The sequence below is a fragment of the Thamnophis sirtalis genome, unplaced genomic scaffold (genome assembly GCF_051295495.1).
Source record: "Thamnophis sirtalis isolate CommonGarterSnake01/CBP01778 unplaced genomic scaffold, rThaSir2_p1.2 scaffold_11, whole genome shotgun sequence".
NCBI classification, from domain to species: domain Eukaryota; kingdom Metazoa; phylum Chordata; class Lepidosauria; order Squamata; family Natricidae; genus Thamnophis; species Thamnophis sirtalis.
Window position 1 is genome coordinate 27744540 of NW_028261391.1, and position 15701 is coordinate 27760240.

The following is a 15701-nucleotide window of genomic DNA, read 5'->3' on the forward strand; positions in this document are numbered from 1 at the left end:
TTTCTTGCAGACATTTAATTACCCAAACTAGGTAACATCTTCAGTGCTAGTAAAGAGTGTTGTTTCCTGTCACTTTACATTCTGGTGGCTTTCCCTATTAGTGTTGGTAGGGGTGATACAAGAAAACAAGCAAGTTCAAAGACCACCAGGGACCCCTCAATTCAACCCTTAGCTACAAATATTCTCCTTTATTGGTATAACCATTCTTGTCTATAATTTTCTGTCCATATAAATATCCATTGCTTCCACACATCTACATACTACTATATACATTGCTTTTTGTTCTTTAATCTTACCTCTCTCTTGGAAGATCTCATCAGTTGTGTTGAAACACATGTCATTTTTCTTATCCTCTTGATTCATTTACTTTTTCTTCATATATTTATTTTGCAATATTCATTTTCTCTGCCTGATCATACTAATTCAATGTATCTCTTTCATATTTTTGACTTACGTTTATAGTGGTAGTCATCATCCATTATTATTGGCTATATTTGTCATGTGTTCCATTCTCACAAGTTAAATATCATTTTCACATTTTCTTTTTTTTATTTTTGTCTCTATTGAGGTACTCAACTCTCACTTCTTTATCAGAAAATGGGCAGGAACATATACTTATGCATGAAAATATTGTAACTCTTACAATACATATGAAGATTCAAACAAACCAGTTGTTGTCCAACAGCTGGATTGGACCCCTGGCCCATCTAATCCAGGAATCTGTATTCAGAGTGGTCAACCAACTGCACAACAAAGACTATTAGTGTTGTAACAGATGGCAATCACACTGCTATCAAGTCAAATAGCTACAGTATTGATCTCCATGACATCAGTGAACCAGTCCAACCCTTTAAAAACTATAAGTAATTTGTATTCAAAACATAGTTGGAAATGCAGGATCATGTTTTCATACTTGGTAGCAATGTCATAAAGTTCAACGTTTTTGGAAGGTGATTCACATAGAATTTATCAAATCTTAAATATCCAGTTTTCTTTTCTGCCAGTTGTTTTTCTGCTAATAATTCTTTATATTTCTAAACTGCTACATGGAGTTGAGTCTGTAGTTGTGGGTTGTTATAATATTTTGTTATAATAAGGATACATTTTAAAAAGAAATTACAGGAAACTGTATTTATTAAGATTGATTATTTTTATTATATTAAATGTTACTTATTATTACATGTTAATTATTATTGATTTGCTTTCAATTATAATTTAAATGATATTTAATAATCATCTGTTAGCTTTGAAAGTTTTTGCTCAAATTAATACTCTTTTTTTGCTATTTTTTATTTCTTTTTTCTTGACAGAGCTAAATAAATGATGAAATAATAGAATAGAATAAAAATATAAAAAATAGTCTCTGGGTTATTGATTCTAGCATGCATAAAATAACACCAACGTGCTTCAGATAAAACCAGATTGTAGATGTACTTGTAGCATATTGTCAAAATATGTCCAAACTGATCAGTACTACTTTCACCATTAGAAAGTATTGTTGTTTATTCTAGTAACTAATTCTATACCTTCTGTATATTATTATAAAGTATTATGTAAAAGCCTAACTCAGGATAAACAGGCATTGTCATTTTATACAACTTATTATACAACTTATTCAGCAGGAACTATTAATGTTTCATTTAAAAAAATAAAAACTTGGTTCCCCAAATATTAAGTATCTAGGTATTGATCTGTTGAGGAAAAGCCAGGTATAGTGAATGAGACTCAGAAAGATGAATAAGATAACTGATTTTGTTTCCCTCCCAAATAATTCAAAATGTTCTTTTTATCGTACACTTTAATCATGACTATATCCATGGTCATTGTATTTGGAATTCAGTATATTTAGAAATATATTCAAACATATAAAACCACTGGAGCATATCCTATTTACAAAATAAATCAGAAATCCTGATATATTATAATTCTGCTTCAGGCCTTTCTATGCTTGTAAGTGCAATAAAAAGTGCAATTGTTGTTAAATAATTGTGCAATATTCAAAGATCTTTCCATTAGCTATCACATCTGTTGTAATATCACATCAAGAAACAGCATTTTCACAGTACCTAAGCAGCAATATTTTGTTAGTGGGAAATGTATAGTTAGTTATCCATATTCATGAGATGTCCATTCAATTAAACTACCCTTCGGAGCTCTCTACCAAGCATAGCAGTGGTGTTATAACCCCTAGTAAGATGTACATAATGTTTGAGGCTGCCCCTTACAGGCACCTAGCTAATAAGGAAATAAGCTGTTGACCTCTTTTATTCCTATACCATATTCTTCTTTGCTGGAGGTATCTATTGGAAATATTTAATAGAAATTTTAATCTATGATATACAGTATCTTAGAACAATCAATGGGCATTCCTCACTGAATGGAAATAGTTTCTGGCCCAATTGAATTGAATTGAATTTTATTATTTGTATGCCGCCCTTCTCCGGGGGGGACTCAGGGCGGCAAACAACTCAAAAGGGGGGAAAGGGGAACATAGAACAGAATACAAGTAATTAAAATAGGCAAAAATCACACAAGCACACAAGTCGAGAGGGGAGGGGAACTCATCAACCCCAGGCCTGCCGGCAAAGCCAGGTTTTGATGGCTTTTCGGAAGGCCTGGAGAGAGGTGAGGGTCCGAATCCCTGCGGGGAGTTCGTTCCAGAGGGCCAGAGCTGCCACAGAGAAGGCCTTCCCCCGGGTAGTAGCCAGGTGGCATTGGCTGGTAGACGGAACCCGGAGGAGGCCAACCCTGTGTGATCTAATGGGTCTTTGGGAGGTAATTGGCAGCAGGCGGTCTCTCAAGTACCCAGATCCAATACCAATGACAGATGTACTATCAAAGAGTGGGTTTCCTGATGAACTAAACATAGTTTCTGAAAGCAGTCATTTGTTAAAATAAAGTAAGTCTTAAGGTAGGAGGTTACTTTGTTATTTAAATGTGTAGCATACAATAACTTTTCCAAGACTGGTAAAATTAATCCATCTATATTTAGCAGGGACTTTGATTTTCTCCTTCCAATTTTCACTCTTGGTTTTGACATCTAGCTTTCTTCTGTTTCTTAGCTTTGGCGGTCTCTTTTCTCATTCATTCTGGAGAACTATTATTCCATTCCATAATGATTCCCTATTCATGAAGTTCAAGTCATCAAAACAATTCCCAATGTTCTGCTTGAAAGCTGATGGACCTTGATCTTCTGCTTTAGTTTGAACTATGTATTTGCATATGAGCAGATTGTGGTTTGTTCTACAGTTAACTCTTCACCATGTCTTTGCTATTATAGATGGGCTTTTCCACATCCTTTCATCAATAGTAGGATCAATTTGATTTCTGTTAATTCTATCTCATGATGTCCATATATGTAGACATTGTTTTGGTTACTGGAAGACTTTGTTAGCAAATAAAAACATTACTTTTTTCAGAAATTGATCTGTTCTTCTCCTTCATTTCTGTTTCCTAGGACATGTAGTCCAACTAATTTTCTTCTTTCCCAAGTATGGCATTCTTTGTTGATTTCAGATTAAAATTTAAACATAAAATATCAACTTAAAAAATTCATTTCATTTTTTACTAGGTTGAGCTTTCCCATGTTCATTTTTTTTATAATACATGTTCCCGCTGTCCTTTTTTTTGCATCTTTAGATTTTTTTTTTCCTTCATGGCAATATCAGAAACTGGTCATTCTCAACATTTTAATTTAGCCATATCATAAACTCCTTTAATATTCTGAAAGATTCTGCGTCTTTTTGACCAGCATGTTGAATGCCATCTGCTGAGGCTCATTGTCAATTACATCTTAGTAAAATACAGTCCTGTATTTTATACTTTGGCATCCTTCACCTATCCCTTTGAGGAACATCTTCCAATACAGCACCATAAGGAGGCAGCATAGTAAGATTAGGAAGGTAGGTGCAGGTATAGCTGTAGACAAACACATACACCAATCTGATGTTGTGGTTAAGTGTTGGACTTAATCTGATCTACAATCTACTATACAAGTACACTGACTGATGATAGCCTAATTTTTCATAAAGTTGCTGGTATTGAAAAAAAAAGGGTCAGAGAAGAACATAGTCTCAAAAGGCAAGATACCAGTGTAATGAAAAAAACACATTTTGATTGGAAATGTGATTAATAGTTTAAGGGATATCCAGAATTTTACAGATGTCAGAGCTACTATTAATTTATTAGATTTTTTTAAAAAATGAATTGAGATCTAGAATCCTTCAAACACAGAATAGCATCTCACTTTAAACATCATTCTGCCTACCATACACAGACTCTTATATATTCATATATTTGTTTCAGGAAATCCTGTATTTTCATATACTTCTAAAAGTGAAACCACAAGTATCAATGTTAATTTAAAAGGATGCTCAATATTAGTAATCAGGAGCCAAATCAAAGTTAAAAGAAAATACAAAAACTTGTAGCAAACTTGACCTGAGATTAGAATTTTCAATGACACACAACATTGTGTACATACCTCAAAGTGAATCATGCATCTACACACAAAAAAGGTTTCATTGTTTCTAAGATAAATATTAGTAGAGTCCAGTATGTGGAAGACAAATGGTGATTCCTTTATTAACTGTTTAAATCTGCAGGTTGTCAGGGTTGAAGCAGTGAACAGAACCTTGAACTATAATATAACTTGCTTCTTTCAAAAAAGAAGGAAATCAACAAAATAAAAGATCAAACAGCAACAAGGCCATTGTTCAGACAGCAAAGAGTATAACATGGTCTCTTTGTTCCTCATTAGTTCCATGCAGTTCTCAAGTAGAATTTGTTCCGGTTTTATTCAAATATTATTGTGTGAACTTACTAAAAGAATGAGAACACAATGATAGCCAAGAAACAATTGAAGCTTTTGTCTCTTTCTTTTCTCTCTCTCTCTCTCAGTCTTCCAAGTAGAAGCAGATACCAAAGAAACATACAATCTTTATTCAATCTAGTATTTTGTTGTAAAGGACAACAGCAGGTTATTAGAAAACAAAAAAGGATCTAATATAAGAATTAATGCAAAATATTTTTTTAAAAAAACACTGTGGGTGCTTCAGGCATATTCTCCAGTATATATCTTCATAAGTTTTCACAGCAAAGAGCAGATTAACTATTTAAAATGCAACTTCTTATATTTTATGCATATTATGATTATGAGCATATATTAAGTTTGTATACACAGGGCTTTGCTGTTGAGTTTTTTTTCTGAGCAGAAGAGGGATCCATCATTCATTGCCTGAAAATAGAAAACAGGGATTAACAACGTAGCAAATCCTTGCTCTAGTTAAGAGACCTAGCAATCAAGATTTAGGAAAATATCATATCCAATAGACCAGTCAATGTTGCTTCTAGAAGTATTTACTCAAAATGTTGGTGGATTTAAACGCTCTCTCTAGCCTTCCTTCTCTTTACCCAGTTCTCAAGGTTTACATCTTCTTTCTATTCTTCACTCCATCAATTCATGCCTTACTTTCAAGCAAAGTTCATGCAAGTTGTAAATGAAACTGTCACATTGGTTTTCATTTTCAACAGCAGACGTTCTGTTAACTTTGGCGGGAGGGGATCCTTACTGAGGATTTTTATTAGAGATTACAAAGAAGCTGCAAATTTGCCAGATAAATATGGGGTTAACATACAGGAACTGCAACAGTCTGGAAGACCACAGAATGGCAACTAACATTTTTTTGTATCTTTCCTGCCAAGTACTAGTCATCTAGATTTTGCAACCATGATACATGAGCTGCAAAATATTTTTATTTTATTTATTATATTTATTTTCTCCCCATCTCATTTTGAAGCAATTCTGGGCAGCTTACAATGTTAAGAAATCTTAGAAATTCAAAATCTGCAAGTGATGTTTTAACCACCTATCAAGTCAGGATCTGGGATGGGCAGATGTGGATGTTTGATGGTGTTACCAGTATCACTGCAGGATGTACGCTGTTCCAAGTAAAGCTGTCTTTTGCAACTGACTGATGATGATTTTTGTAACGATGACGATGTTCAAGTAGTGATTCAGATGTTTTAGAATTACCCAAGGGGCCTACTACTTGTAATAATACTATTACTATTATTTTTGTATTTTTACTCTGCTTTTGGGGAGAAGGCAGGAGGTCAATTCAAGGCATAAAACATTAATATTCCTGCCTCCTATGCAGTGAGTTGGGCTGAGAGAAAATGGCTGGCCCAAACCCTCCCAACCATTCTCATGCTTATAGAAGACCTAGAGTTCACTTCTGGTTTCTAGGCCAGTGCCTTAACTACCATCCAAACGGGTGGTACACAATGCAAAAATTACATTTTAAATATTCCAGATAATTTGTAGCATTTCCTCAAGTGTTGTTTCCTGATTATTACAAATTCTATTTCTTTTTCCCACATCTATAAATAGTGGACTAGATGACATGGGAACCTTTTCATGTGTATAATCAATGGATTGTATTTGTTTAGATATATACATACTGAGAACACACACACAGTGTGTGTGTTTGTGTGTGTGTGTGTGTCTGTGTGTATGTATGTATGCAATAATTACATAAATACCAATGGAGGTAAAGAAGGCAGTTGTAGTTTCAAATACTAATGATAAAAACTGGAATGTAACATTGCAGATTGTTCAGTATTTTCTTCTATGAATTATAGAATACACATATTGGAACTGGTGAAACTGAGCTTCATCTTATAGTAATTAAAATTGCTTGACTGATTGATTAGATATAAGACAAATTACATTGCAGCAAATTGAAAATAAAACAAAATGAAGCATATAAATATATGAAAAGGGTATTGCATTAGTTCTTAATTATTATATAAGACCATTTATAAATAATCTGTTATAGAAGTGGGATGATTTCATAGTACTACACATGCCCATTTTTTATACTGTACTTATAAGTAACATAGATATTTGCTTATAACATATCACAAGTATGGAAAACCAAAGCTCCAGTTTTGAAGGTGCATTCTAAGATCCATAAACTTAGGTCAAATGTAACATGAGGTCCAATCTCGTGCAAAAAGTTTGTAGACTTTTTAATATTTATGATAATATGGCAAGTGAAATAATTAAGACACATTTTCAATTTAAAAAATCTTTAAAAAATGATAAAATCAATGGCAAAAAATTATAACTAAGAAATAAAGTTAAACCAGAGAAGAGAATAATATATGGATGGAATTCTCACTATGCCAACGAGTTGCAGCTTTACTTGAAACACCTAATATCTTGCAATGAAACCTTTAACATCATCATACAACATCTGCCTAATGCAGATCTTTGGGAAAGACTTAAAAGGTGGATAAAAATGCCAAATCCAGTCTACATGTAGTGCTTGATAACAACCATGAACTGTTGAAAAAGACATGAGATGTGCATTTGCTTAATAATAAATTATACTTGCAAAATTTAAATAATATTCATGACTATGACAGCTAATTACTTAATATTTTAGCTGTAGTCAAGCAGATTACTAGGTTATATTTTTAAGACAAATTAGTCCTGAATGAAAAGGTAATCAAACTCTGTCACAGTAATCTTTCTTCAGCTTAATTCATAAGACAGATAAATAGGTGTGTATGTGTAAGGGGGGAGGGAGGGAGGGAGAGAACAAACAATTGTTAATAAATAGTTCAGCTACAGCAGCTTTCATTTATGTCTTAAGAGCTTGCAATGACAATGTGCTAGGGATGAAGGAAACACAAATAGATCAATCACTCTGGAAGGGCAGGCTCCTGCCTTCCATGGGTAGCTTAGACAGTGAGTAGCAATGGCAATGAAGCTCAGCTGTATCTTCAATAATCCCCACCCCATCTCTAGCTATTGACCTCTCTTTCTGTAGGACAGAATTGTTCTACATAACTGACCTGGGTATTCCTCCAAAGCATGCTGGAGATGTTACCTCACCATCACCACTAAAGCCATTTTAATAATTAGTCTGCCAATCATGTCCGTAACTCTGAGTTTTTGTGGGCTGCAACCTTAAGCTGCTGGACTTCCAAATGTAAAGCAACTGGAAAGAAGAAATTATTTTCCAAATTTCAATTATTTTGCCACTTTGTTCCTAAAGGGGTCTTGATCTTCTGTTTGGTCACATTGGTTGACAGATTCCTCTTCTTTTCAACTGGTTGAAGACTGAGAAGAGAAATAAAAGAAAAACATCACAATTCTGCCATTTTTCCCCTCCTTTCAGTCTGGTTTCACTTGGTTAAAGAAAAAGACAGGATTGTCTTCTTTTCCTGTCCAATGATTTCATTTCATTTCATTTTTTTCATTTGATTTTATTTGTAGGCCGCCCTTTTCCCTGAGGGGACTCAGGGCGGCTCACAGAAAACCAGGGAGGGGGGAATACAACACTAAGACGACAACACATAATAAAATAATAAGCAACATGCATACAACATTCGGGCGGGGTAATGGTCCTTATCCCCAGGCCCAGATCACTTAAAAAGTCTATTGTTTGATTGTTCCATCAATTGTAATTTCCAATTCATAATTCTACTGGTGAACTTTGAAAGAAAAATGGTGGTGAATGCCAGTGATTGCAGGACAAGGAGTATTCTGCCTACTGGATTCAATAACCAAATTAGGATGAAGTTTTGCCCCACAAAAAAATGAAGAACAGCATGAATTGGACATCACTATTTGAGTTAATCCATCCAATTCACCTACAATGAATGTGTCTTTGTCTGATGTTGCCTTTCCAGTGGGTTGGGTACTGGTAGAACATGATATTATAAATTCTTGTTCTTGTGAAATAGCCAGTGACTTATGCTCACCCTGATGCAAGCTGGTCAGGCAGCATGCTATTTTTTCTGATGTCCTCAGAGCATAAACTTTTGTTCATAGAAACAAAATCCACATACCAAAAACTATTACAATTGTCCATCCAATTATCATATTATTAGAATTGTAGAAAAAAATGATTGTGATTAGCAGCACCATCTTCAATTTTAATAGAAATAGAGTAAAATAGAGTAATGATTGTCAGAAAATCTGTATTTAAATGACTGAGCTTGCAATTCTGTACACCCCTAAGAAGGGTTAATTGCACAGAGTTCAGTGGATCTTATGTGCATGGGACTATCCTTGCCGTCAGCAGTTTTTATCCCAGCATCATCTAAATTCTCATGTAATCTTTTAGTTTTAATCTTTAAATTAGTACATCAGTTTCACTGGTGTATTTTGGAAATATTAAAATATTGATATAGAGATGCTTTGTATTTACTGATTATATTATACACATTTATACATTCATAAGTACAGATATCTGCAGAAGTTCACTATGTTTCATACACAATAATAAAACATAACTAACATGTGTTTTTGTCAATCTTCAAGTTTCTAGAGTTACCAGTCTATAAAATCTTCTTGAATGATTAGACTGTCATATTCTCAGAACCTATGCATTTTTAAACAGTTATGGCTGGTGATCTTAAAACTGACTTCATGTAAAAACAATTTGCCAAAGTATATTTAGATCCACTTTTGTCTATTTGCCAAGCTGAGCAGAGAATGTGAAATGGAGAATCAGAATGAATTATAACTGGCTAATAATTTTAAAAGTGTGAATGGATACATAGAGATAACTGACATATGGTTAGCAAATGAAGACTTTACCAGTCTGTGTTTCTGAAATTGTAGAATGCCTACATACAATTCCTTAATCTCTTTCATCTGGTTCCTGATTCTGATACTAAACTTCAGTTAAGATTTTATTTAAGTTTTGCTTTTGTTTCTAAAGAAAAAAAATCCCTACAAGTCTACAAAGTAGACGTGAAATGCACTAAAATGCACACATGTATTTTTTTTTTCAAATAATACATCATACTGGAAAAGTTTTGTTAGAAAGGCAGCCAATAAATTGTCTAGGTTGCTTAAACATCATTACTAATTCAAAGTTATTATATACTAATACTAGTTAGAATTTTAAGGAAAAAGTTTTATTATTAAGAATTAGCCAAGAATATTTGATCCTGGATGGACCAGAGAGAATGATCTCAGTGAATAATGATGGATCTGAAGGCATTGTGGACTTTCTGTGAGTTAATTACAATAACAGATTGTTTAACTAAGGGCTTTGAAGTTTAGTTTTGTTGGTGGGCTTACCTGTATTCAACTAGGGAAGGACAATATATGTATGTGTATTTCTTTTCCTTTAATACACATTTATTTTGTTTTTCCTCTTAGTTTTCTTGTTAGTTTTGGTTCTCTTCGGAGTGGGGAGTTTCTATTTTAACTTCTGGATAAAATAAGACAAAATTTGACAAAAAAAATGTCATTACTAATTCATAAATGTGCAGAACAACTTTACAGCAACCTAAACACATCTGGATTCTGGAGAATAGAATATAGCCAAGTATTTACCTCTGTTTACCCTTGCTAAAACGTTTTCTCATAGAGCTTCAGTGAGCTACAGGCATAACTGTCTCTGTTTCCAGGGACATTAATAATTTATGGTTCAGTATTACATGCCAGTGTGCCAATTGAAAACTCATTGAGACGGTGCCCTACAAAATCACACAATCCTCATGAGTGAGGTCAATATCATTATGGCAGATCATTACCCAATGTCTTTCTGATAATGTGCTGTCCTTGGCATCCATGTGCCCAAGAATCTTCCCTTGGTACCTGCCAGAACCCAAGGCCCAAATGTTTAACTTCTTTTTAGATTCTATTTTTTCCCAAAAAAGTGGCATAGTGAAAAACAAAGAGCCAGTCTAATGCCTCATCTTTACTTTTATCCATATCTTTGGGGTATAGATTCTATAATGTTTCATAGAAAATAAGAAATGGCAGGTGGTTTTCTCTCAAAGGAGTTTTGCAGGTGTTCTACCTGCTTAGAGGGTAAAGAAACAGATGAAATGTGAAGCAGTAGAAAGCAATACAGGGGAACAGGGAAGAGGGAATTTTCAATAAATTTAATTTAACTAATCTAGATATAAAATTGAATAAATTTTAATAAATAGGAATTTTGGGATAAACCATAGCTACCATGGCAGCCATTTTATGGGTAGGCAAACTTTCCTATGGTGGCCATTTCATGACAGCACTCACAAACTGTAGGTTAAAAATTTTTTTTGCAAAATAAAGGTTAACAGAGTATACAAATGTGGAGAATGAGCATGGCCAAGAAGATTGTCATGAAAACAGTTCAGCCCCCACCAGGCTACCAACATAAGCACATTTCACTAGTATTGTAATGCTTTTGTTTCATGGAAATCTAAGTTCATTTGTGGTTATGGAGTCAAGAATATGACCATACACCTGAAGGAATTTTCTGTGAAAGAAACTGATGGGTTGCTGTATATATTACTATGCAAAATAATGAAAATGTGTATAGTTGTGAATTTGTGATACAAAGAAATGTATCAGGAGGCGACAATGTTTCCTTGGCAAAATAGTCACATCACATTCTTATATCTTACAGAAATAATAAATTCAATAATATTCAATGAAATATAAATTCAGTTATTATTTAATGAATTTTTTGAATAATTGCAGTAATTAAATTACTAGTAATTAAGCACAATCTATAAGTGTCATAAATAAGTGTCAGTGTTACATCCAAATAAAAGAAATTATAATTGGGCTGCCTTATTTCTTTTCAATACTGTCTAAACTATTTCACTGATATCTATAAAAACAAATTCCAGAACAATTTGAAAATGTGATGGGCAATAGAAACGCCATGCAAATAAACTAATTCCTTTTCTTAAATCCAAAAGACTTTAATCTTTCATTAAGATTCCCTCTAGGTAAATAGATTTGTTGAAATTACAATGACCTTAAAAACTATCATGAACATTTTTGACCTTCCTTGTTCATGGTGCTATTTTAACAAAAAACAGAGCAATGTTGATAGAGAGAAGGAATGCTGATGAGAGCATCTAATAAAAACAATTCATCCTGATGAAAAAACAAAAATAAGCCCATATTTATTGGACTGTTAGTTCTAACTGAGCCCTTAGATATAACACCTGCACATAAATGTAATCATACTTGGACTCTTTTAAGAAATATGTATTAATTGCACCTGTGATTTAAAAATAAAAAAATGCTAATTATTTACTTGCATTCAATTGTTGTTTCAAAATGATTAGGTCACTCAGAGAGAGATGTTAATAAAGTTTTATAATATGTCAGAAATGGCAAGTATTTTGAGCCCAGGAACCGCCCTATGTATTCTAGTCCTTGATGGCTACAGAAAGGTGTCTGCAAACTGGTATTGCTAGAGAGGAAAGCAGGAGGTTCACTCCTGATTCTATTGTTCTATTCTCTCTGAATCAGGAAATGCCCTGCTGCAGTCACCTTGACAACTTGCCATGGCCAAATTGCTATGGGACATCTCATCATAAGATAAGAGTTACACTAATATAGAAGAAATGGTGGAATAAAATCATTAAAGAAAGGATGTAAAAGGATGCAAAAATAAAATAAAATGTGAGTGACAAAAATTATAATATTTGAAAAAGTATTTTAAATAATTAAATTGAATTGTTTGAATTGTTTCGTTGCAACTTTTCCCATGGCAAATTAGCCATAGCAAGTTGTCCCCCAATGAGTTGGCCAGGGCAAGTAGACAGTGGTGGGTTGGCTGCAGTGAGTTGTCCCATTCTTACCATAAACAGTCTTTATTTTCTGGAATGCCACTGTGTACACAATCTAATTCCTTAGATATAGCGGACAGTTGGTAGAACTTCATTATCATAAAGAGGAAGAAGAATGTATTCATTTCAAAGACCCTGAACAAGTTAGGTCCAAAATGCCAAGGAACTTTTTTTTAACAAATAAATTGATCTACCAACCACTGTGCTCATCATCAGAGATTGTTATAGTTAGGGAAGAGGTACATCTCTAGAAATAAATCATGTGTGTACTTGTTTTGAATGAAATACAAGCTGAAGGCATTTTTATTAACCTTGATGTTTGATATCTCAACATTACATCTTGTTATTCATTAGTTTTCATATACAGTAATGATTAGCACTGATTACATTACTTTGTTTGATAATGAAATGTCTGCAAGGGAAAGAGAGAGAGAGAACCCAGAAAGTTCGTAGAACACCACAGATCCTTTATTTCAACCCTGAGCTGTATCTTTATTGGTATCTTATTTATGTATTATGTATGATTTTAATCCATTACATTTATACCATGCGTAATATTATATTCTCCCAAAATGTGTAGCATGAGGGAGGGGAGATACTGTATTTTTAAGGCTGAAGGTTATGCAAAGAAAACATTTTCTTGCATAGATTTTGCCATTCATTTTGAAGCAATGGGAACCTACCTTCCTTCCTTCCTTCCTTCCTTCCTTCCTTCCTTCCTTCGCAGCATACTAAATATGGCAGATTTACATTCCTCTGTAGAAAGTGAGAATCTTCTGTGGATATAATTGAAATTTGCTATTATGAGCACAACAGAATTTAACATAGGAGGGAAGATAACATAATCTCCTCTTGTATTAATATATGTACGAGGAGAGACATTATAAACAATGTAGGCTCTGTTTCTTTTCTCTAAATGTTTTAATTCAATAATGTAAAGGTTTTTAATCTGCTTGGAAAGAAATGGTACATAAATGTATTGCACTAGAGTGAGAATTAATGTAATTTAATTAATCCCATTAATCAGAGGGATTTAAATTAGTCCTCAAAATATGACTCAAGGTTCCTCCAAATGTAGCATTTGCACTACTCCAGGGTGGGCTCTGCATTTGTATAATCTCATTCTATCTTCACCATTGAGCCATAGAGACGATTAATTTCTGGTTCATCAGCACTGCAGAAAACATAGCTGTAAACAAGAATTCTACAGCTGAAACACTGATCCTCAGCAGCCTGCACTGACCCATTGAGAGAAGCTCTCAGTTCACCCTACTTCTAGATTCTTCATCTTTCCTCTTTCCATGCAGGGATAAGGCTCTGAGCCATATGATCATGCCCACTTTAGTGTTTTTAAAAGGAGTAAGGCTATGACTTTGCAGCCCCTTTTCACAATGGCAAGTCTTTTTTAAAGATCCTATAAAAACAACTTTAGGATATTTAGGACAAGGGCGGAATACAACTTGGTTGCTGATTTTTGTGCTGCTCTCCTGATTAGCTCAAAAAAGCCCATGACATGTGATGAGGAGAGAACAATCATGGGGTGCCATTCATTGGTTTGTGAGATTTTGGAAGTGAAAATGAATGGCTAAAATCCAGGATATAATCTAGATTTATGAGATAGTCTTGTACCTGGATTCATTAGCTATTGCTAATAAACTCACTAAGATTTAAATCCATTTTCTCTTTGCTTGTAACCATAAAGGAACCTTTTTCCACAATTTCCTAATATAAGGACATTTTATTTGATATGTTTGTTTTTAAATAATATCATCCGTGTGTGTGCGTGTGTGTGTGTGTGTGTGTGTGTGTGTGTGTGCATACATACATACATACAGAGAGAGAGGGAGGGAGGGAGATGGAGATAGGAGGGAGAGGGAGAGTGGGGGAGGGAGAGAGGCTCATTGGTTTAGAGTTGTTTTTTTAAGAAAATCATAAAACACTTTTAAAGGTTTCTTTTGTTTTTTCCTTTTTAGCTTCAAGGACAAAATGTCTCAAACAAGGTCAGAACAATTTGTTGATTCCTGCTTGTTGACTAATTTAATCTTAACTTACCCATTTAGCTATATGATTTCCCAAAGAAGGCAGTATCAGAAAAGCAGCAATGTGAAAATAAACCATCCAGGAATGATTAGAACTCCTACAGCTACAGTTATTCTTTAAGGGCAAAGCTGGCAATCATGCATTTAAGGCCCATCAAATCAAGTATAGAGAAAGCAATGTTGTAAAGTTACAGAGATTTTGGCAAAATTGTTTCTTGAATATTTTAAGTCTTTTGAAAAACTTCAAACAATATAAATAATACATCTCTATTATTAATTATTATTATGAAGATGATTCTAAGTAGACGATCGGCCTACCTTTAATGTAATATTACAATTTATATGCCATTTTTACCAGTGGAAAGGTTTTGGAACCTTTTCTGTAGGTGTGGCCTGCTTTCCGGGTCCACTGGAGGAACGACTTCTAACCAGTTCGGTAGATTTGATGAACCGGTTCTACCGAATAGGTGCGAACTGGTAGGAACCCACCTCTGATTTTTACCCTTGCATAGTTTGTTGATTTTGACCACATGCCATATTCATGACTCTTACTTTCTCCTTCTTTTCTCATAATAGAAAAACAGTGTTAAGTGTGTAGTATAATTGCAGGTATCTTATCTGATAACAATTTCTATGTGATCTCATTCTCAATCTTCCCTTAATATTAAATATGTACAACAGCATATATGTAGTCTCTGATTTCTCATATTCTTGTACCATTCCTAGGCTGGCTATTATAATGTTTCATTATAATTTTAGTTAGTTCTGCTTAATTTTAATAGCAGCAGTAGCAGTAGCAGCAGCAAAAAGAATAATATTTTTAAAATATAGCATTAGCAGTAGCTACTCTTTCCAGTAATAGTGGGCAAAATGTAAATTTATTGGACAACTTTTTTATCATATTAGAACCTGAGCTGTTTCATTTCAGGGATATAATTTCAAGATCATTGATCACAGGTGGTATTCAGCAGGTTCTGACCAGTTCTGGAGAAGCAGTAGCAGAAATTTTGAGTAGTTTGGAAAACCGGTAAATACCACCTATGACTGGCCCCGCCT

At 34.0% G+C, this 15701-nt stretch overlaps 1 long non-coding RNA gene across 3 annotated transcripts in view; it reads right to left on the reverse strand.

The window, feature by feature from the left end:
- Positions 1-4559: 4559 nt before the first annotated feature.
- The window catches only part of LOC106538576 (uncharacterized), a 48007-nt gene continuing 36865 nt past the window's right edge, over positions 4560-15701 (reverse strand). For 2 of the 3 annotated variants that reach the window (XR_015698014.1, XR_015698013.1), the window contains exons 3-4: positions 10106-10238; positions 5247-8131 (exon numbers count right to left, since the gene is read on the reverse strand). This is a non-coding gene — a long non-coding RNA (uncharacterized LOC106538576). The other variant, XR_015698015.1, reaches the window with a different exon arrangement.